Source organism: Pseudophryne corroboree, chromosome 1 (genome assembly GCF_028390025.1).
Source record: "Pseudophryne corroboree isolate aPseCor3 chromosome 1, aPseCor3.hap2, whole genome shotgun sequence".
Lineage (NCBI taxonomy): Eukaryota > Metazoa > Chordata > Amphibia > Anura > Myobatrachidae > Pseudophryne > Pseudophryne corroboree.
In genome coordinates, this window is record NC_086444.1 from 1,206,417,689 (window position 1) to 1,206,441,564 (window position 23,876).

Sequence of the window (23,876 nt, forward strand, 5' to 3'; positions counted from 1 at the left end):
TTCTAACTACTAAATATGCATATGAAAAACAAAAGAAGAAAGAAATATATCTATACAACGCTTATAGAGATAATATAAAAGGGGTCAGTGTGGTTATTCTGATTATAACGGATTGTAAAATATATACATCTGATTTACACTTGGTACATATGTAGTGTCTATATAATCATATGAAAGAATATTTCACACAGAACCCTAGGCCTGTTCCGTCTCCAGCTAAACTCCACTCTATATTGTTATATCTAAATATGTAGTGTCTAAATGGCAAAATATCTGATAATAAAAAGTTTCTAATTTCATTATTGAAATAGAAGTTGTAAGGAACTTAAAAAGGGTGGATCTGCTGTCAGTGTTAGGCAGATGATACCCCAGATCCTACAACACTTGGTATTCCCAAGAGGTCTCCCATCCAGGTACTAACCAAGCCCAACACTGCTTAGCTTCCAAGATCAGACAGTTTGGGGCGTTGACAGTGTGGTATGGTAGTAATCTACCTTATGAAGACTCAGGGATCACTGATGAGAGTCCACCTGCACTCCAAGAGGTGCTAGAAATATATATCGTGCTTGCAAAGCTATACTTATATCTGCTGTCCCTGTTAGACAGGGGTCAAAAATAGTGGGAAACCCCAGAATACTGGGATTTCCAGCTATTTTTGACCCCTGTCTAACAGGAACAGCAGATCCGTTTTATACTTTCTTCTAACCTTTTTCTCTAAGGTCTATAAGTATAGCTTTGCAAGCACAATATATTTCTAGCACCTCTTGGAGTGCAGGTGGACTCCCATCAGTGATCCCTGATATTTCTTTCTTATTTTTTTATTTCATAAGGATAGTTCTACACATTATCTCTAATAAAAGTTACAATTTTAAGATGATTATTATTTTCATTATAGTATTCAAGTCAAGAGTATGCCCAAAAAAGAGTCTTCTTTCTTTTCTTCTGAACATAAACAAAGGAGTATCAGGTTTCAACAGATATCGACAGAGCTTCCTAACTAGAAGAGGGATAGCAGAGAGTAGAGAGCTGTAAGTGACCCAGGGATCCCAGCTTCTCCTCCCACCTGGGTGTTAGGGTCCTGTGTAACCTATTACTTAATGAGAGCATTCATGTCTAGAGAGCAACACACACAGAGCTTCCTCCTGAGTCCTGTACCAGTGTGTAAGTTGTACAGAGGCTGCTGCTATTGTAATTTTTGCAAGATAAATTATACTTTTTATTTTTCTATGTGTATTTTAAGCTTAAATTGTCTTTGTTCCACTACAGGAAAACATTATAAAATAGTTGTCTCTCTATTAGGTGGTGATATAAACAGTACCCAGGCCGTATTAAATTATTAGTTTAAATTTAATATACACCATTGGTTTATATTTAATATACACAATCCATTCCTCCCAACATGACCCATGCTCTCTTCCTGGATTTACCTCTTAATTCATAATTGTAATTATTTTTGTTGAAATACCCTTTTATCAATGAAATATCTCAATACAAGTATTAGAAAGGAAGTCCAAATAGAGAGCATTTTGTCCTTACTGGAATGGGTCATGTTGGGAGGTATGCACAATCTCATATACTGTAGCAACCCCCCCCCCCTCCCCACACACACACACACACACACACACACCAGGGCCCCTCTGTCCTAAGCTCTCCAGGCCCCCCCAAGGCTTAATCCGGTCCTGACTGCATCCTGAAGGTTTACTCTATCCCGACAGTTTACTATATCCTGAAAGCTTAATGTATCCTGAAAGTTTACTGTATCCCAACAGTTTAATGTATTCTGAAACAGCAGACAGAGGGAGGGGGGTGCTTGCTCCCCCCCCCCCCCCCGGAATCCCCACAGCAACCTAAACATTACCTGTAAACATACCTGAACCTATCTCGTAATAAAATTTCAGAGAAATTGGTCGCATGCGTTTGCAAAAACATGTTTAGCTGCTGAGCCGTGTCAGTTCTATTACCAGATAGGTTCAGGTATGGTTACATGTCATTTTTAGTGTGCTGGGGGGATACCAGGGGGGTAAAAAGCACCCCCGCCCCCTCTCTGTCTGCTGTTTATTTGTGACCCCTCCTTTTTTCTAGCACCTGATATATAATTATCTCCAGGAATGATTAAGCAGCTACCATTGTTTGTCTGTATGTTTTCTAAACGTTTACTGTATCCTGACAGTTTACTGTATCCTGAAAATTTACTGTATCCCAACAGTTTACCGCATTCTGAAATTTTACTTTATCTAGAGAGTTAACTGTATCCCGAGAGTTTACTGAATCCTAAAAGTTTACTGTATCCTGAAAGTTTACTGTATCCCGACAGTTTACTGTATCCTGAAAGTTTACTGTATCCCAACAGTTTACTGTATTCTGAAAGCTTACTGCATCCCGACAGATTACTGTATCCCGAGAGTTTACTGAATCCTGACAGTTTACTGTATCCTGAAAGTTTACTGTAACCCAAAAGTTTACTGTATCCTAACAGTTTTCTGTATCCCAAAAGTTTACTGTGTCCTGAAAGTTTACTGTATCCCAACAGTTTACTGTATCCTGAAAGTTTACTGTATCCGGAAAGTATACTGTATCCCGACAGTTTACTGCAGAGCCATAACTAGACTTTTTGGTGCCCTGTGCCAGAAGGAGAATTGGCGCCCCCCCCAAAAAAAAATAAAAAAAGAACAACAAGGAGCTCTCAAGTCAAGTCCATGAATGCTGTATAGGTATTAGCAACAATTGGAGTGGGGGTAGTAGACAGTGGCAGTCAGGAGATGGTGGGCTTCAAAAAGAGGGGAAGCTGTAAGTAAAAGTAATTAGATCATTTATAATTGACAAGTGCTGTCAACAGCTCCCCCTACCCTGCAGCGCTATGTGCGGAGCACACTCCGCACACACCTACTTACTGCCCTGCTTTACTGTATCCCTTAAGTGTTAGAAAGAATTCATCACAGTATATTAAATGAATTTAGGGCAGAAAATTTTTTGGCAAGTGCTTCGCTGCATTTTAGGGGTCTATTTAATAAGCCTTGGACAGAGATAAAGTGGCTGGAGATAAAGTGCCAGCCAATCAGCTCCTAACTGCCATTTTTCAAACACAGCCTGTAACATGGTAGTTAGGAGCTGATTGGCTGGTACTTCATCTCCATCCACTTTCTCTTCATCCAAGGCTTAGTAAATAGACCCCTTAGATCCTCAAGGGAAAAGGCGCCCGTCCCCACTCAATGCTTTTTTCATGGGGAAAAAAATCTCGACTTTGACGCATTATTCCTCAACAATCTGACCACTTAGCAAAATTTTGCGACCTTATTGCAGCTCTACATCACACACCCTATCAAATGACACCTAAACCCTCACATCGGTGTTGTCATTGCGGAGCACAACAGTTACTCTCACAAAAAAAGTTGCTTAGCTGATTAAATATACAGATGGACTTATATAGCAACTGATCATACCTTAGCCAATTGATAGGGAACGTGACAGAAGGGCTCTGTCTGGCTCAGATGCAGTGATGGCTGAAGAGATTTGTGTTAGGCTCTTCAGGGATTTCTGCAGATGACCTTTGGAGCACAGGGGTTTCTATAAAGGGTGGAGTGTGTGCGTTGTGCACAGGCCCCTGGGTCCAGGGAGCCCACACTACACCCATACTGTATTTAATTACTTACCTCTCCAGATTCCCATATTGGCACTGCTGATGCCAGAAAAATCACTCAGCAGTGGCCATTTTCCCGATGATTAGCACATGCACAGTACAGATTTGTCTCCGGGAACATGGCAGATGCCATGTTTCCAGAGACCTATGCATGCGCACTAGAGATTAGTCTCTGGGAACACGATGGGCACCATTTTTCCAGAGACTTGCACATGCACGGAGTCTACAATGCCTCAGAGATGAGTCTGTATACGGGCCCCTTCCTCTCTTAGGCCATCCCTACCTGGGAGCTACAGTATCCTTGTGGGTGTTTTCAAATTCTTAGGGGGAGATTTATCAAAGCTTAGAGAGATAACATGGAGAAAGATAATGTACAAGCCAATCAGCTTCTAACTGCCATGTTACAGGCTGTGGAAAATGACAGAAGTTGATTGGTTGGTGTTTCTCTCTTTTCACTCTAGTTCTCTCCAAGGTTTGATAAGTATCTTACTTAATTATTACAGTTTCTTTGGGAAAATGTATTTGTAAACATTATTTGCAGTTTTTCCATCAAGGATTAACACAAAAAGATGCTTGGGGCTACAAACTCTTGAGCAAGCTATGTAAAGCTGCCCATGGGAGAAGCTGCTGGTCCTGAAAGCTATGCCTGCAGTCCTGAGTGCTTTTCAGGTTGTGCAAAATATATACAGTATATATATAAATATATAGTGACAGGCACTCCCATTGACCAACAAACTACAATGCCTGGGTGCCAGCAAAGGATTTCAATGTAAAGGAGAGGAGCACGGCACTCACGGGTCTTTAAAGGTCAGTACATGATCAGCATCCCGCTGCTTAGCTCATTAACGTTTCCCTTTAATGACTAAAGTTTCGTCAGTACATGTGGAAGTGACCTACTGAACAAACACATTTTTAAAGGTAGCAGACAAGTTGTAGTAATAAGCCCAGCTATAGCTTACAATAGACTCAGCCAAAACCCTGACTGGATTCCATCAAACCTGTTGCTGATGCTTCAATCCATTAAAAGGCTGCCGTTCCACATTAACCTCATGTGGAATAATGCTGTCCTTGCCACTATACTGTATATATGTATGTGTATATATATATATATATATTCATATTAGGGATGAGCGGGTTTGGTTCCTCGGAATCCGAACCCGCCCGAACTTCATGTTTTTTTACACGGGGCCGAGCGACTCGGATCTCCCCGCCTTGCTCGGTTAACCCGAGCGCGCCCGAACGTCATCATCCCGCTGTCGGATTCTCGCGAGGCTCGGATTCTATCGCGAGACTCGGATTCTATATAAGGAGCCGCGCGTCGCCGCCATTTTCACACGTGCATTGAGATTCATAGGGAGAGGACGTGGCTGGCGTCCTCTCCGTTTATAGAGAAGAGAGTGAGACAGTAGAGAGAGACACAGTAGTAATTTTGGGGAGCATTAGGAGGAGTACTAGTTACTTGCTGAAGTGATAGATAGTGTGACTGTATATTATCTGACTTGTGGGGGAGACACTGACAGTGGGGAGCAGTTAGAGTCTGAGAGCAGGACTCAGGAGTACATATAACGTACAGTGCACACTTTTGCTGCCAGAGTGCCACACTGCCATTGTGACCACACTGACCACCAGTATAATATATATTGTGATTGTCTGCTTAGGAGTACTACTTGCAAGTTGCTGATAGTGTGACCAGTGACCTGACCACCAGTCACCACCAGTTTAATATATATATATATATATATATATATAATTGTATATAATATATATATAATATTGTATACCACCTACCCGTGGTTTTTTTTTTCTTTCTTCCTTATACATACTACTATAGTAGCTTACTGTAGCAGTCTGCGGTGCTGCTGAGCTGACTGTGTCCAGCAGGTCCGTCATCAGTCATTACATAATAAATATATATACCTGTCCGGCTGCAGTACTAGTGATATTATATATATATATATATATTGATTTCATCTCATTATCATCCAGTCTATATTAGCAGCAGACACAGTACGGTAGTCCACGGCTGTAGCTACCTCTGTGTCGGCAGTCGCTCGTCCATCCATAATTGTATACCACCTACCCGTGGTTTTTTTTTTTTTTTCTTCTTTATACATACTACTATAGTAGCTTACTGTAGCAGTCTGCGGTGCTGCTGAGCTGACAGTGTCCAGCAGGTCCGTCATCAGTCATTACATAATAAATATATATACCTGTCTGGCTGCAGTACTAGTGATATTATATATATATATATATTGATTTCATCTCCTTATCATCCAGTCTATATTAGCAGCAGACACAGTACGGTAGTCCACGGCTGTAGCTACATCTGTGTCGGCAGTCGCTCGTCCATCCATAATTGTATACCACCTACCCGTGGTTTTTTTTTTCTTTCTTCTTTATACATACTACTATAGTAGCTTACTGTAGCAGTCTGCGGTGCTGCTGAGCTGACAGTGTCCAGCAGGTCCGTCATCAGTCATTACATAATAAATATATATACCTGTCCGGCTGCAGTACTAGTGATATTATATATATATATATATATATATATTGATTTCATCTCCTTATCATCCAGTCTATATTAGCAGCAGACACAGTACGGTAGTCCACGGCTGTAGCTACCTCTGTGTCGGCAGTCGCTCGTCCATCCATAATTGTATACCACCTACCCGTGGTTTTTTTTTTTTCTTTCTTCTTTATACATACTACTATAGTAGCTTACTGTAGCAGTCTGCGGTGCTGCTGAGCTGACAGTGTCCAGCAGGTCCGTCATCAGTCATTACATAATAAATATATCTACCTATCCGGCTGCAGTACTAGTGTGATATAATATATATTGATTTCATCTCATTATCATCCAGTCTATATTAGCAGCAGACACAGTACGGTAGTCCACGGCTGTAGCTACCTCTGTGTCGGCAGTCGCTCGTCCATCCATAATTGTATACCACCTACCCGTGTTTTTTTTTTTTTTTTCTTCTTTATACATACTACTATAGTAGCTTACTGTAGTAGTCTGCGGTGCTGCTGAGCTGACAGTGTCCAGCAGGTCCGTCATCAGTCATTACATAATAAATATATATACCTGTCCGGCTGCAGTACTAGTGATATTATATATATATATATATTGATTTCATCTCCTTATCATCCAGTCTATATTAGCAGCAGACACAGTACGGTAGTCCATGGCTGTAGCTACCTCTGTGTCGGCAGTCGCTCGTCCATCCATAATTGTATACCACCTGCCCGTGGTTTTTTTTTTTCTTTCTTCTTTATACATACTACTATAGTAGCTTACTGTAGCAGTCTGCGGTGCTGCTGAGCTGACAGTGTCCAGCAGGTCCGTCATCAGTCATTACATAATAAATATATCTACCTGTCCGGCTGCAGTACTAGTGTGATATAATATATATTGATTTCATCTCATTATCATCCAGTCTATATTAGCAGCAGACACAGTACGGTAGTCCACGGCTGTAGCTACCTCTGTGTCGGCAGTCGCTCGTCCATCCATAATTGTATACCACCTACCCGTGGTTTTTTTTTTTCTTTCTTCTTTATACATACTACTATAGTAGCTTACTGTAGCAGTCTGCGGTGCTGCTGAGCTGACAGTGTCCAGCAGGTCCGTCATCAGTCATTACATAATAAATATATCTACCTGTCCGGCTGCAGTACTAGTGTGATATAATATATATTGATTTCATCTCATTATCATCCAGTCTATATTAGCAGCAGACACAGTACGGTAGTTCACGGCTGTAGCTACCTCTGTGTCGGCAGTCGCTCGTCCATCCATAATTGTATACCACCTACCCGTGGTTTTTTTTTTTTCTTTCTTCTTTATACATACTACTATAGTAGCTTACTGTAGCAGTCTGCGGTGCTGCTGAGCTGACAGTGTCCAGCAGGTCCGTCATCAGTCATTACATAATAAATATATCTACCTGTCCGGCTGCAGTACTAGTGTGATATAATATATATTGATTTCATCTCATTATCATCCAGTCTATACTAGCAGCAGACACAGTACGGTAGTTCACGGCTGTAGCTACCTCTGTGTCGGCAGTCGCTCGTCCATCCATAATTGTATACCACCTACCCGTGGTTTTTTTTTCTTTCTTTCTTCTTTATACATACTACTATAGTAGCTTACTGTAGCAGTCTGCGGTGCTGCTGAGCTGACAGTGTCCAGCAGGTCCGTCATCAGTCATTACATAATAAATATGTCTACCTGTCCGGCTGCAGTACTAGTGTGATATAATATATATTGATTTCATCTCATTATCATCCAGTCTATATTAGCAGCAGACACAGTACGGTAGTCCACGGCTGTAGCTACCTCTGTGTCGGCAGTCGCTCGTCCATCCATAATTGTATACCACCTACCCGTGTTTTTTTTTTTTTTCTTTCTTCTTTATACATACTACTATAGTAGCTTACTGTAGCAGTCTGCGGTGCTGCTGAGCTGACAGTGTCCAGCAGGTCCGTCATCAGTCATTACATAATAAATATATATACCTGTCCGGCTGCAGTACTAGTGATATTATATATATATATATTGATTTCATCTCATTATCATCCAGTCTATATTAGCAGCAGACACAGTACGGTAGTCCACGGCTGTAGCTACCTCTGTGTCGGCAGTCGCTCGTCCATCCATAAGTATACTAGTATCCATCCATCTCCATTGTTTACCTGAGGTGCCTTTTAGTTGTGCCTATTAAAATATGGAGAACAAAAATGTTGAGGTTCCAAAATTAGGGAAAGATCAAGATCTACTTCCACCTCGTGCTAAAGCTGCTGCCACTAGTCATGGCCGAGACGATGAAATGCCAGCAACGTCGTCTGCCAAGGCCGATGCCCAATGTCATAGTACAGAGCATGTAAAATCCCAAACACCAAATATCAGTAAAAAAAGGACTCCAAAATCTAAAATAAAATTGTCGGAGGAGAAGCGTAAACTTGCCAATATGCCATTTACCACACGGAGTGGCAAGGAACGGCTGAGGCCCTGGCCTATGTTCATGGCTAGTGGTTCAGCTTCACATGAGGATGGAAGCACTCAGCCTCTCGCTAGAAAACTGAAAAGACTCAAGCTGGCAAAAGCACAGCAAAGAACTGTGCGTTCTTCGAAATCCCAAATCCACAAGGAGAGTCCAATTGTGTCGGTTGCGATGCCTGACCTTCCCAACACTGGACGTGAAGAGCATGCGCCTTCCACCATTTGCACGCCCCCTGCAAGTGCTGGAAGGAGCACCCGCAGTCCAGTTCCTGATAGTCAGATTGAAGATGTCAGTGTTGAAGTACACCAGGATGAGGAGGATATGGGTGTTGCTGGCGCTGGGGAGGAAATTGACAAGGAGGATTCTGATGGTGAGGTGGTTTGTTTAAGTCAGGCACCCGGGGAGACACCTGTTGTCCGTGGGAGGAATAGGGCCGTTGACATGCCTGGTGAAAATACCAAAAAAATCAGCTCTTCGGTGTGGAAGTATTTCACCAGAAATGCGGACAACATTTGTCAAGCCGTGTGTTGCCTTTGTCAAGCTGTAATAAGTAGGGGTAAGGACGTTAACCACCTCGGAACATCCTCCCTTATACGTCACCTGCAGCGCATTCATAATAAGTCAGTGACAAGTTCAAAAACTTTGGGCGACAGCGGAAGCAGTCCACTGACCAGTAAATCCCTTCCTCTTGTAACCAAGCTCACGCAAACCACCCCACCAACTCCCTCAGTGTCAATTTCCTCCTTCCCCAGGAATGCCAATAGTCCTGCATGCCATGTCACTGGCAATTCTGACGAGTCCTCTCCTGCCTGGGATTCCTCCGATGCATCCTTGCGTGTAACGCCTACTGCTGCTGGCGCTGCTGTTGTTGCTGCTGGGAGTCGATGGTCATCCCAGAGGGGAAGTCGTAAGCCCACTTTTACTACTTCCACCAAGCAATTGACTGTCCAACAGTCCTTTGCGAGGAAGATGAAATATCACAGCAGTCATCCTGTTGCAAAGCGGATAACTGAGGCCTTGACAACTATGTTGGTGTTAGACGTGCGTCCGGTATCCGCCGTTAGTTCACAGGGAACTAGACAATTTCTTGAGGCAGTGTGTCCCCGTTACCAAATACCATCTAGGTTCCACTTCTCTAGGCAGGCGATACCGAGAATGTACACGGACGTCAGAAAAAGACTCACCAGTGTCCTAAAAAATGCAGTTGTACCCAATGTCCACTTAACCACGGACATGTGGACAAGTGGAGCAGGGCAGGGTCAGGACTATATGACTGTGACAGCCCACTGGGTAGATGTATGGACTCCCGCCGCAAGAACAGCAGCGGCGGCACCAGTAGCAGCATCTCGCAAACGCCAACTCTTTCCTAGGCAGGCTACGCTTTGTATCACCGCTTTCCAGAATACGCACACAGCTGAAAACCTTTTACGGCAACTGAGGAAGATCATCGCGGAATGGCTTACCCCAATTGGACTCTCCTGTGGATTTGTGGCATCGGACAACGCCAGCAATATTGTGTGTGCATTAAATATGGGCAAATTCCAGCACGTCCCATGTTTTGCACATACCTTGAATTTGGTGGTGCAGAATTTTTTAAAAAACGACAGGGGCGTGCAAGAGATGCTGTCGGTGGCCAGAAGAATTGCGGGACACTTTCGGCGTACAGGCACCACGTACAGAAGACTGGAGCACCACCAAAAACGCCTGAACCTGCCCTGCCATCATCTGAAGCAAGAAGTGGTAACGAGGTGGAATTCAACCCTCTATATGCTTCAGAGGTTGGAGGAGCAGCAAAAGGCCATTCAAGCCTATACAATTGAGCACGATATAGGAGGTGGAATGTACCTGTCTCAAGCGCAGTGGAGAATGATTTCAACGTTGTGCAAGGTTCTGCAACCTTTTGAACTTGCCACACGTGAAGTCAGTTCAGACACTGCCAGCCTGAGTCAGGTCATTCCCCTTATCAGGCTTTTGCAGAAGAAGCTGGAGGCATTGAAAGAGGAGCTAAAAGGGAGCGATTCCGCTAGGCTTGTGGATGGAGCCCTTAATTCGCTTAACAAGGATTCACGGGTGGTCAATCTGTTGAAATCAGAGCACTACATTTTGGCCACCGTGCTCGATCCTAGATTTAAAACCTACCTTGGATCTCTCTTTCCGGCAGACACAAGTCTGCTGGGGTTCAAAGACCTGCTGGTGACAAAATTGTCAAGTCAAGCGGAACGCGACCTGTCAACATCTCCTCCTTCACATTCTCCCGCAACTGGGGGTGCGAGGAAAAGGCTCAGAATTCCGAGCCCACCCGCTGGCGGTGATGCAGGGCAGTCTGGAGCGACTGCTGATGCTGACATCTGGTCCGGACTGAAGGACCTGACAACGATTACGGACATGTCGTCTACTGTCACTGCATATGATTCTCTCACCATTGAAAGAATGGTGGAGGATTATATGAGTGACCGCATCCAAGTAGGCACGTCAGACAGTCCGTACTTATACTAGCAGGAAAAAGAGGCAATTTGGAGGCCCTTGCACAAACTGGCTTTATTCTACCTAAGTTGCCCTCCCACAAGTGTGTACTCCGAAAGAGTGTTTAGTGCCGCCGCTCACCTTGTCAGCAATCTGCGTACGAGGTTACTTCCAGAAAATGTGGACAAGATGATGTTCATTAAAATGAATTATAATCAATTCCTCCGTGGAGACATTGACCAGCAGCAATTGCCTCCACAAAGTACACAGGGAGCTGAGATGGTGGATTCCAGTGGGGACAAATTGATAATCTGTGAGGAGCGGGATGTACACGGTGATATATCGGAGGATGATGATGAGGTGGACATCTTGCCTCTGTAGAGCCAGTTTGTGCAAGGAGAGATTAATTGCTTCTTTTTTGGTGGGGGTCCAAACCAACCCGTCATTTCAGTCACAGTCGTGTGGCAGACCCTGTCACTGAAATGATGGGTTGGTTAAAGTGTGCATGTCCTGTTTATACAACATAAGGGTGGGTGGGAGGGCCCAAGGACAATTCCATCTTGCACCTCTTTTTTCTTTCATTTTTATTTGCGTCATGTGCTTTTTGGGGAGTGTTTTTTGGAAGGGCCATCCTGCGTGACACTGCAGTGCCACTCCTAGATGGGCCAGGTGTTTGTGTCGGCCACTAGGGTCGCTTATCTTACTCACACAGCTACCTCATTGCGCCTCTTTTTTTCTTCTTTGCGTCATGTGCTGTTTGGGGAGTGTTTTTTGGAAGGGCCATCCTGCGTGACACTGCAGTGCCACTCCTAGATGGGCCAGGTGTTTGTGTCGGCCACTAGGGTCGCTTAGCTTAGTCATCCAGCGACCTCGGTGCAAATTTTAGGACTAAAAATAATATTGTGAGGTGTGAGGTATTCAGAATAGACTGAAAATGAGTGGAAATTATGGTTTTTGAGGTTAATAATACTTTGGGATCAAAATGACCCCCAAATTCTATGATTTAAGCTGTTTTTTAGGGTTTTTTGAAAAAAACACCCGAATCCAAAACACACCCGAATCCGACAAAAAAAATTCGGTGAGGTTTTGCCAAAACGCGGTCGAACCCAAAACACGGCCGCGGAACCGAACCCAAAACCAAAACACAAAACCCGAAAAATTTCAAGTGCACATCCCTAATTCATATACATATAGTCATACAGCCTGCACACTTTACGCGTCGAGTGTCAAGCATCTGTTTTATTCCTGTATTACTCCTCTCACTGATGGCACATTGAGATAATACATACCTCAGTTTCTTTCTAGGTCACTAAGTTAAACAATTGTAAAAATGCCATCCAAATTCCTCCAGTAGTTTTTGAACAAACAGCCAGACAAGAATTCTGAAATGTATTTTTCTCGTCTCCATACTGTACTGTAGTTCGTAAACAGTCCCGGAAGATGGCGTTAGCCCGTTTTAGCCTATTGGCTACATTCGCAAAAATTTATGTTTTCCGCACAACAAATGTTGATGAATTCAGTTTGCAATAAAATACAGAAACGGAGGATCACTTTTGTACAAAGAAATGGAGACATCGGTGCAGGCATTCATGTCAGGTGTTCAGTAGCTGCTGAAACTAATTTATAAATTGGTGGCTGCATCTCATTAATGAAGTCCTGGGAAATGTTGAGCAACTCTTTTATAGATGTCATGTCTTCAAATACCAGTCTAATAAAAATGCAAATATATGATGTCTCCATAATATCCATCGACATATCCAGTTAAAGCGAAAAAAGAGTCGCCCACATCTCATCCAAACAGCCACGACTTCACAATGATTCTGAATGGCAGAATATATCAGAAGCAGCAGATACAGTTTTAGGTTTTTTTGTTTTTTTTTTAAATCCCAGAACCTTTTCTACTTTTTTTTACCTTTTGAAAATGCCTCTTTGACCATTTCTCAATCCTGAAAAGATTTTTGTGCTTTGCAAGTACACGGCTGATGTAATGAAGCCAATCTAGCAGCCTTTGATTATGTGGTGGGTTTTGCAAAAGTCGCTCGTTTGCTGGTAAGTTTAGACTTTGGTTCTGTAACTTTTCACTTCCATTGTTCGCTTTCAGGTGGAAAATCACCCTGTCTTTCTGAGCATTGTTTCCTTTTCGCAATCACTTTCTTGGCAAGGGCTAGGTTTGTACACCAGATGACAGACACAGAGGTAGATTTATAAAATCTTGAAGAGAAATACTGTACTGTATAGTGGAGAGAGATGAAGCACCAACCAACCAACCAACCAACCAACCAGCCAACTAGCCAGTCAACCATCTACCATCATTTGTCTAGCCTGTAAAATGACAGCTAGAAACTGATTGGTTGGTACATTGGGGCTCATTTAAAAACTTACTGTTATAAAACTCATTGGATATGATAAACAGTGCTGCAGCCAATCAGCTCCTGCCATGTGTTCAGTTCCTAACTGTCATGTGTTTGAAAAATGACAGTTGGGTGCTGAAATGCCAGAGCACCATTTATCATACGCAACGAGTTTTTTCATTCAAAATGAGTTTTATCACCTGTTGATAAATGCGCCTCTTTATCTCTCACCTCTAAATATCTCTGCAAGATTTGATAAATCTCCCCACAACTTAAATTGGATCTTATAACAAATAAACTCTATCCTACTCGGTGTGACAGCGGTAATTTTAGATTTCTGAGAATTTGGTCCAGATCATTTAATAAAATCACAGGGAAAGCTTAGTGATGATTTGCTCAAAATACTCCAAAAAGTTCTGTAGTCACCAACTACTAGAAGATAAACATGTTCAGGAGAAGAGTAAAATAAAATAACTGCTATCGATCTGTGATGTAATCAGCTAATCCTGGAGGCATGAAATCCGTCCTGTGTTTCCGCTCATTACAATGTTGTTGACTGTAGGAAAACAGAAAAATAATTTGAGAAGTTAATTTCTTTTTCAAGTTACCTTTTGAAGTATTCAGTCGCAGCCCTCACTCAGAACTGGCAGTATGCTTCTTCTCTAACCATTTGGCGTGGCTGCCGTTTCCTGGGATAGTTATGCAGTCACTACCAGGGTCTGAAAGGCTCATAGGGGTACAGGGGAAACCCCCCAGGGCCGGATTAAGCCTTAGGGGTGCCCTGGGCACATAAGACAGGGAGGCCACGATGGAAGGTGGGGGATGTATATTAAATTGTACATACCTCCCAATATGTCCCATTCCAGGAGGGACAAATGCACTTTATCTGGACTTCCCACTTAATGATTGGCTTCACATGTGTTGAACTATTTCATTGATAAGAAAGGTGTTTCACCCCAGGTGATTGCAATCATAAAATAAGAAGGAAGTCTGGGTAGAGAGCATTTTGTCCCTCCTGGAATGGGTTATGGTGGAATGTATAGATTGTGTATAGCCCTTTTAAACCAATGGTGTATATTAATTTTAACTAATAGATTAATAATGCCTGAGTAGTGTTTATAGCTCCACCTAATTGAAAGACAGCTATTTTATAAACTTTTCTTGTAGTGGAACAAAGACAACTTAACCTTAAAATACACATAGAAAAATAAAATAATTTATCTTGTCACATGCAAGAATAGCAGCAGCCTCTGTACTACTTACACACTGGGACAGGACTCAGGAGGACTCTTTGTGTGTCTCTATCTCTAGACCCAAATGGTTTAGTTGCATAACAGTTTACACAGGACTCAGACACCCAGGTAGAGAGGAAGAGAAGCTGGGTTCCCTGTGTCACTTACAGGTCTCTCCACCCTCCTATCTCTCCTCTGGTGAGAAAGCTCTGCCAGTAGCTCATGAAACATAATATTCCTGTGTCTCTACCCACAATGCATACTGTCCTGCTTGCATTCTGGCTGCCAGTTCTGCTGCTGCTTAAGAGGTAACGCTACTGATGTCAGTGTGCTCTGGCCGGGGGGCCCTCTGATAAAGGGGGGTCCAGGTTATAGTATGCCCTGCATTCCCCCCTTAATCTGGCTATGGAAACCCCCAGATGGGCCCCATTGCCTGGGGGCTCATCCCCTCCTCTAGGAATCAGGTTCCAGATTGTGCATTTGAATTATACGTTATACTGCATAGGACTATGGCGTATTCTCTACAGTGCATTACTGTTATTAATCTGCATGCATTATCATGATGCACTAGCAGTATTTACTATATATATTTATCAAGGGTACCAGACCATGAACTAATGGTTAGCCATGCCTCTAAGCATTGGCCTATACCACTGCATTTCCTCGGTGGGCCCTTCATACCCTAGTTCGACACTGGTCACTATTCACAGTATTGCCAGCAGAAGATCGCATTGTTTAAAATGTCGAACCATTATGGACGACACCTTCTAAGGGGTATATGCAATTCACGGCGAATCGTGGCAAATTATCGCCGTTTTTTAATTCGACACAATTCGACAGGTGAATTCCGGCAGGTGGCTGCCGGAATTCACCATATTCAATGAACAACGGATTCGACATTCCCGCGGGCGAAAAACGGCCGATTTGCCGGATTTTGCCGCGATTTTAAAAAACGGGAAAAAACAGGAAAAAATGGCATGGGGTCCCCCCTCCAAAGCATAACCAGCCTCCGGCTCTTCGAGCTGGTCCTGGTTCTAAAAATGCGGGGAAAAATTTGACAGAGGATCCTCCGTATTTTTAAAACCAGCACCGGGCTCTGCGCCTGGTGCCGGTGCAAAAAATATGGGGGACAAAAAGAGTAGGGGTCCCCCGTATTTTTCACACCAGCATCGGGCTCCACTAGCTGGACAGATAATGCCACAGCCGGGGGTCACTTTTATACAGTGCCCTGCGGCCGTGGCATTAAATATCCAACTAGTCACCCCTGGCCAGGGTACCCTGGGGGAGTGGGGACCCCTTCAATCAAGGGGTCCCCCCCCAGCCACCCAAGGGCCAGGGGTGAAGCCCGAGGCTGTCCCCCCCATCCAATGGCTGCAGATGGGAGGCTGATAGCCTTGAGAAAAATGACAAGAATATTGTTTTTTCCAGTAGTACTACAAGTCCCAGCAAGCCTCCCCCGCAAGCTGGTACTTGGAGAACCACAAGTACCAGCATGCGGGAGAAAAACGGGCCCGCTGGTACCTGTAGTTCTACTGGGAAAAAAATACCCAAATAAAAACAGGAGACAGACACCTTGATAATAAAACTTTATTTCATACGTCGACACACACATACTTACCTATGTTCACACGCCGACAACGGTCCTCTTCTCCAAGTAGAATTCACGGATACCTGAAAAGAAAAGATAAATATACTCACCTCAACCAGGGTCCAGAGATAAATCCACGGACTTGTAAAAAAAAAAAAAAACGGACACCCAACCAAACGGACTGAAAGGGGTCCCATGCTTACACATGGGACCCCTATCCCCGAATGCTGAGACCGCTCCGTGACAGCTGTCACAGAAAGGTCCCTTCAGCCAATCAGGAAGCGCTACTTCGTGGCGCTCACCTGATTGGCTGTGCGCTGTCTGAGCTGTCAGACAGCGCATCGCACAGCGCCCTCCATTATATTCAATGGTGGGAACTTTGCCGACTGCGGTGGTTACCCGCGGTCAGCCGCTGACCGGCGGGTGACCCCACCGCTAGCCGCAAAGTTCCCACCATTGAATATAATGGAGGGCGCTGTGCGATGCGCTGTCTGAGTTCAGACAGCGCACAGCCAATCAGGTGAGCGCCACGAAGTAGCGCTTCCTGATTGGCTGAAGGGACCTTTGTGTGACAGCTGTCACACGGAGCGGTCTCAGCATTCGGGGAAAGGAGTCCCATGTGTAAGCATGGGACCCCTTTCAGTCCGTTTGGTCGGGTGTCCGTTTTTTTTTTTTTTTACAAGTCCGTGGATTTATCTCTGGACCATGGCTGAGGTGAGTATATTTATCTTTTCTTTTCAGGTATCCGTGGATTCTACTTGGAGAAGAGGACCGATGTCGGCGTGTGAACATAGGTAAGTATGTGTGTGTCGACGTATGAAATAAAGTTTTACTATCAAGGTGTCTGTTTCCTGTTTTTATTTGGGTATTTTTTTCCCAGTAGAACTACAGGTACCAGCGGGCCCGTTTTTCTCCCGCATGCTGGTACTTGTGGTTCTCCAAGTGCCAGCTTGCGGGGGAGGCTTGCTGGGACTTGTAGTTCTTCTGGGAAAAACAATATTCTCTAATTTTACCAAGGCTATCAGCCTCCCATCCGCAGCCCTTGGATGGGGGGGACAGCCTCGGGCTTCACCCCTGACCCTTGGGTGGCTGGGGGGGAGACCCCTTGATTGAACGGGTCCCCACTCCCCCAGGGTACCCCGGCCAGGGGTGACTAGTTGGATATTTAATGCCACGGCCGCAGGGCACTGTATAAAAGTGACCCCCGGCTGTGGCATTATCTGTCCAGCTAGTGGAGCCCGATGCTGGTGTTAAAAATACGGGGGACCCCTACTCTTTTTGTCCCCCGTATTTTTTGCACCAGCACCAGGCGCAGAGCCCGGTGCTGGTTTTAAAAATACGGGGGATCCCCTGTCAATTTTTTCCCCGCATTTTTAGAACCAGGACCAGCTCGAAGAGCCCGAGGCTGGTTATGCTTTGGAGGGGGGACCCCACGCCATTTTTTTCCGGGATTTTACCATTCCATCTATAAAAAAAAAAATATTATTTTTAAAAATATATAAATAATACTTGTGCCTCCAAAAAAGACAAACCAAGTACCTAATCCCTTCTAATATAAATAGATCTGATATTACCAAGAAAAAAACACACAAAAAAAACATGTTTTAATTTTTTTTTATTGGTTTCACCCTCCAAAGTGTGGCGGATTGAAAATGACGAATTTGCTGTCTAAAAGCACTGTTGTCGAATTTCCAACTTGAATTGAATACACTTTGGTCGAATTGCAGCACTTGTATCATTGCAGAAAAGTCGAATTTGCAAAAAGTCGAATTTCAAAAAGTCGAATTTTGAAAGTCCGTTTTTTGACGGAAAGTACTGAATTGCATTGGCAAATTTTTTTTTTTGTCGAAAATGTCCCGAAATTCGACAATTTTGGGAATTCGACCGCAATTGCATATGCACCTAAATGTTGACATTGACAGAATGTCGAGATTTCTAGGAGGGTTAGGGTTATCATTAGGGCTAGGGTTGAAGTTATGGTTGCAATTAGGTTTCCTGTTACGGTTAGGGTTGCCATTTCATTAGTGTTATGCTTGGGGTTAGTGTTATGGTTAGGAAGAGAATAAGAAGAAAACCAGTCTAATACTGTTGACATAACATCCGTGTTAGCATGATGAATGATGACAGTCAGCGTTGACATCATGAACATGTCATTGTGTTCAATGTCGACTGTACGTCCATGTCAGAATTGTCATATCAATGTAATGAATGTCAACTTTGCGATGACTGAACATATATACCAAACAGAATGGACACCCACTTCCAGTCATTAATCCACAGTTGCCGACTCACAGACGAGACATACAGTCCACTGCCCTACTGCTGATAGCTAGCAGACCATGATCAACCACGTGTGCATGGCACCATGCAGAACAAACAGACTTGAAAACTGTATGAATAAGAACCATAAAAGGAGCACATAGATGTTTTCCTTCCATACCATGGGATAGGCATCTGGTAGTGTGGCCCTTGACGTGTTTCACATATGAGATCTTAGAAGGTGGCCTACGTTCCTGAGAGTCTGTGCAGACTCCACAATATTTGTACAGATTTTAGAATCCTAACATGAGGAACAGCTGCAGAGGGGTAAATGAGTTCATGGTCCCCTGGTTTTTGGGAGATCAGTATAATTTGCCGATGGACGGGGTGCCGGCGTTCAGTATACCGACAGCGGCATCTCGTCTATCAAAATCCCAACAGTTCCCCAGGAAGCCCGCTAACCCTCAACTTTTCCCTACCCTAACCCTCCCTTGTGGATGACTAAACCTAATCCTCCCGGGTGGTTCCTAACCCTCCCCACTGTGTGCCTAACCCTAACCTCCCCTTCTATGTGCCTAACCTCCCTGTCCGGTGCGCGCGTGGTGGGATGCTAGCGTGTCCCGCTATCAGGACGATTGGGATGCCAGCTGTCTGAATTTTGACGCCGGCATCTCGTTCGGTGTCAGTATAGGTTTCTGTCCTAACTCGGGATCCTGGCGTCGGTATATTGACTGCCGAGATCCCGTTCCTCGGGAAGCTAGCTGCTTCCTGTTTTTGGATTGCTTACAGATTGTTTAACAAGTTTTCTTCAGCTCAATAAGATACATCAATTATATGCAGGACCTTCACTGGCTTCCCTTCCCACTCAGAATCCAATTCAAGTTTCTCACACTCACCTACAAAGCCCTCACCCACTCCTCTCCCATCTACATCTCTGACCTTATCTCTCTTTACACTCCCATCCGTCCTCTTCGCTCTGCTAATGCACACCGTCTCTCCTGGCAACTGATTACCTCCTCCCACTTCTACCTACAAGATTTTGCACGTGCTGCTCCCTATCTCTGGAATTCCCTACCTCTCCCCATCAGACTCTCCACCTCTCTACAAAAAACATCAAACGGGCTCTCAAGACCCACTTCTTCACCAAACCCAGCCAACTCTCCTCCTAACCCTCTTGTCTATGCTTAGTGTCTACCCATTATTTGTCACCCCAGTCTGTTAGCCCCTCACCTTTTAGATTGTAAACTCACAAGAGCAGGGACTTCTTTCCTCATGTGCCTTTCCTTCTCTTACTTACACTATCTTATACTCCATACTCCCTCTGATGGCACATAACCCCGAGTTTTCTATACCTGTCCTATATTGTCTTGTACTGTAAGTGCTGTTTTCTTGTTTGCTCATTTGATTATGTACTGTGTAATGGGCGCTGTGGATCCCTTGTGGCGCCATATGAAAAAGGACAACAATAATAATATTTTATAGTCATGTCAAAAAACAGCTTTCGTCGCTCTTTAAAAATTATTATACTAAGCTATGCATATTGGTTTAGCTGTAAAATATTGCTGCTCCTTTTCTCCAACAAGTTTCTCAACGTTACTTGAAGCAACGCTAGCCTTTAATGAGAACAATAAAGAAAAATAATCCAGATAATAGCTTTTATTTTAGCCTGATGAGTTTTGTTCAGTATTACATTTGCTCCTCCATAAACCTATAAAACTTAGTAAAATCTATATGCAATTTCACTGCTCCTACACACTGGCATTACAAATGACTGAAACGCACTGATTTATTTTTAATTCATACAGTTTCCTCTCCCCTATTTTACCAAGATGGTGAATAATTAAAATTATGATCTGCAAAAGAAGCAGTGCTAATTATTGGAGACTTGCAGGTTAGTGAAGCAAAAACAGCATTTAAGAAAGTAATACCTAAATTATTTTTTTAAGGCATTAACAATATATTATAATAAAGTATTATGGTGATATTGAGAGGTAGATGTATCAGAGCTTGTAGAGAGATAAAGTACTGACCAATCAACTGGCTGTAATTTTACAGGCTGTGTTTGAGAAATGACAGGAGCTGATTAGTTGGTGCATTACCTCTCTCCACTTTATCTCTCTCCAAACTTTGATGAATCTCCACCTGAATCTGCAAACTTTACCACAAGTTTTTTTTTTTTCAGGTATGTTGTAAAATTTGTATTTAAAGGATGCAACAAAAACGTACATTAGACACACAAAAAAACTTCAAATTCAACAAGAGATATGGACTGTTTGACATATATACTTATATATTTCACACATACATTTTGTTGCTGTTTCTTTTGCAATTGCATTTGGTGTACAGTATGTTCACTTTTATTTTTTGCCCGGTTGACCGTAGTTTATTATCACCGTGTGGACACTCTACTGCTCTCTTTGGCTATAGGGTAGTCTTGACCTGTCAATATTGGAATGCTTTGTTGGTTAGAGGGTCATTTTGCTCTGTGAATTTTATAATATTTTCATTGGCTACAAGTTGGTCTTGCCCTGAATTGTTGCTATACTCTGATTGGCTACAGTTCGGTCTTGCCCTGTGAATGTTGCTCTGATTGGATACAGGTTGGTCTTGCCATGTAAATGTTCCTATACTCTGATTGGATACAGGTTGGTCTTTCCTAGTGAATGTTGCTATACTCTGATTGGCTACAGGTTGGCCTTGCCTTGTAAATGATGTAACACTCGTATTGGCCTAGTATTTTGCATGTTCAAAGCTCTGACTGATCAATGAGTTATGCTAGCCCCATGACTGTCTAGACCAGTGGTTCCCAATGGCGGTCCTTAAGTACCCCCAACAGTTCGTATTTTCCAGGTCTCCTCACAGGATTGCAAGTGAAATAATTAGCTCCACTTGTGGGTCATTTAAAATGTGTCAGTGAGTAATGAATACACCTGTTCAACTGCTAGGTGACCTGGAAAACATGAACTGTTGGGGGTACTTGACGACCGAGGTTGGGAACCACTGGTCTAGACCCTTGATATTGCATACTGGTCAGTTGAGCACAGGGAATTTCTGTAGTTCTATGAGTGAATACAGGGTGATCTATCTCTGTAGATTTTCTATTACTTTGGTCAGCTGGCTGGTGTAAGGCTGGGCTAAACTGACAAAGTTCTCATGCTTCATTTGCCTTTATTTCTGTTTCCCTTTCTCTCCATATTAATTGAAAATAAAATAAAAAAGACCTGTCAATAAAAACGTGATTAAAAAAAACCCTGGGTTCCTAGCTCCCTGCTCCTCAGCACTCCAAACGTTACAATCCTGCTGCTAGGCGTCCTGGTAGAGAGGGGACAGCAAGCAGTGCCGCAACCTGGACATCAGTGAGCCAATAAGATTCGGTTTTGAGAACCGAGTAAAACCGAATCCGCTCATCACTACTTGAGTCCAGCATCTATGACGGTGGAGGAATGCTAGGGACTAGGAGACTAGCTCCCGGTGCCCCAGCATGAGAAAGGGTCGCTGTATGACACAGTATGGGACAAAGTGTGCTCAGGACCAGGAGCTTCCGGTGCCACCAGCACTGAGAGAATTAAAGTCCTGGCACTCGAGCAGATAACAGCAGATATACAGTATATAAAATCAGTGTCGGACTGGGGCATGTAGGGCCCACCGGGGAAATGCAGTGTTAGGGGCCCATGTTAGGGGTGTGGCCAGTCTGCAGAGGGGGTGTGGCCTGCTACCTCATTGGTTTGACTAACCATTAGAGAGTGCAACGTCTGGGCCCCTTCATAAATATATACAGTAAATTCATCTGCTGCATGCATGATAATGTACCAGATTAATAACAGATTAATAACAGCAATGCACTGTAGAGAATACACCATAGTCCAGTATAAGGTAACATATGTATAATGTATAATTCAAGTGCACAGTCTGGAACCTGATCCTTAGAGCAGGAGGTGGGGGGGGGGCCCAGGTAGAAGGGCCCAGCAGTGATTTCCCCTGTACCCATGTGGGCCAGTCCAAGCCTGTATAAAATGCATACATATATGCATTTTAAAGTGTTTAGGGAATGATTATGTGAGTTTATAAATGCACTGCAGAGCACAGCAGCTGGGTAACATTACCTGATGAGCGCCAAGCACAGAGTGTTTTTATATTTAACGGGTTTTAAATGTATTTATTAGTGATGAGCACCGGAAATTTTTCGGGTTTTGTGTTTTGGTTTTGGGTTCGGTTCCGCGGCCGTGTTTTGGGTTCGAACGCGTTTTGGCAAAACCTCACCGAATTTTTTTTGTCGGATTCGGGTGTGTTTTGGATTCGGGTGTTTTTTTCAAAAAACCCTAAAAAACAGCTTAAATCATAGAATTTGGGGGTCATTTTGATCCCAAAGTATTATTAACCTCAATAACCATAATTTCCACTCATTTTCAGTCTATTCTGAACACCTCACACCTCACAATATTATTTTTAGTCCTAAAATTTGCACCGAGGTCGCTGGATGGCTAAGCTAAGCGACCCAAGTGGCCGACACAAACACCTGGCCCATATAGGAGTGGCACTGCAGTGTCACGCAGGATGGCCCTTCCAAAAAACACTCCCCAAACAGCACATGACGCAAAGAAAAAAAGAGTCGCAATGAGGTAGCTGTGTGAGTAAGCTAAGCGACCCTAGTGGCCGACACAAACACCTGGCCCCTCTAGGAGTGGCACTGCAGTGTCACGCAGGATGGCCCTTCCAAAAAACACTCCCCAAACAGCACATGACGCAAAGAAAAAAAGAGGCGCAATGAGGTAGCTGTGTGAGTAAGCTAAGCGACCCTAGTGGCCGACACAAACACCTGGCCCATCTAGGAGTGGCACTGCAGTGTCACGCAGGATGGCCCTTCCAAAAAACATTCCCCGAACAGCACATGACGCAAAGAAAAAAAGAGGCGCAATGAGGTAGCTGTGTGAGTAAGCTAAGCGACCCTAGTGGCCGACACAAACACCTGGCCAATCTAGGAGTGTCACTGCAGTGTCACGCAGGATGGCCCTTCCAAAAAACACTCCCCAAACAGCACATGACGCAAAGAAAAAAAGAGGCGCAATGAGGTAGCTGTGTGAGTAAGCTAAGCGACCCTAGTGGCCGACACAAACACCTGGCCCATCTAGGAGTGGCACTGCAGTGTCACGCAGGATGGCCCTTCCAAAAAACACCCCCCAAACAGCACATGACGCAAAGAAAAATGAAAGAAAAAAGAGGTGCAAGATGGAATTGTCCTTGGGCCCTCCCACCCACCCTTATGTTGTATAAACAGGACATGCACACTTTAACCAACCCATCATTTCAGTGACAGGGTCTGCCACACGACTGTGACTGAAA

At 43.8% G+C, this 23,876-nt stretch overlaps 1 pseudogene; it reads right to left on the reverse strand.

Annotated features, from left to right (window-relative positions):
- Positions 1-372: 372 nt before the first annotated feature.
- Positions 373-491, reverse strand: LOC134941350 (5S ribosomal RNA; annotated as a pseudogene).
- Positions 492-23,876: the final 23,385 nt, after the last annotated feature.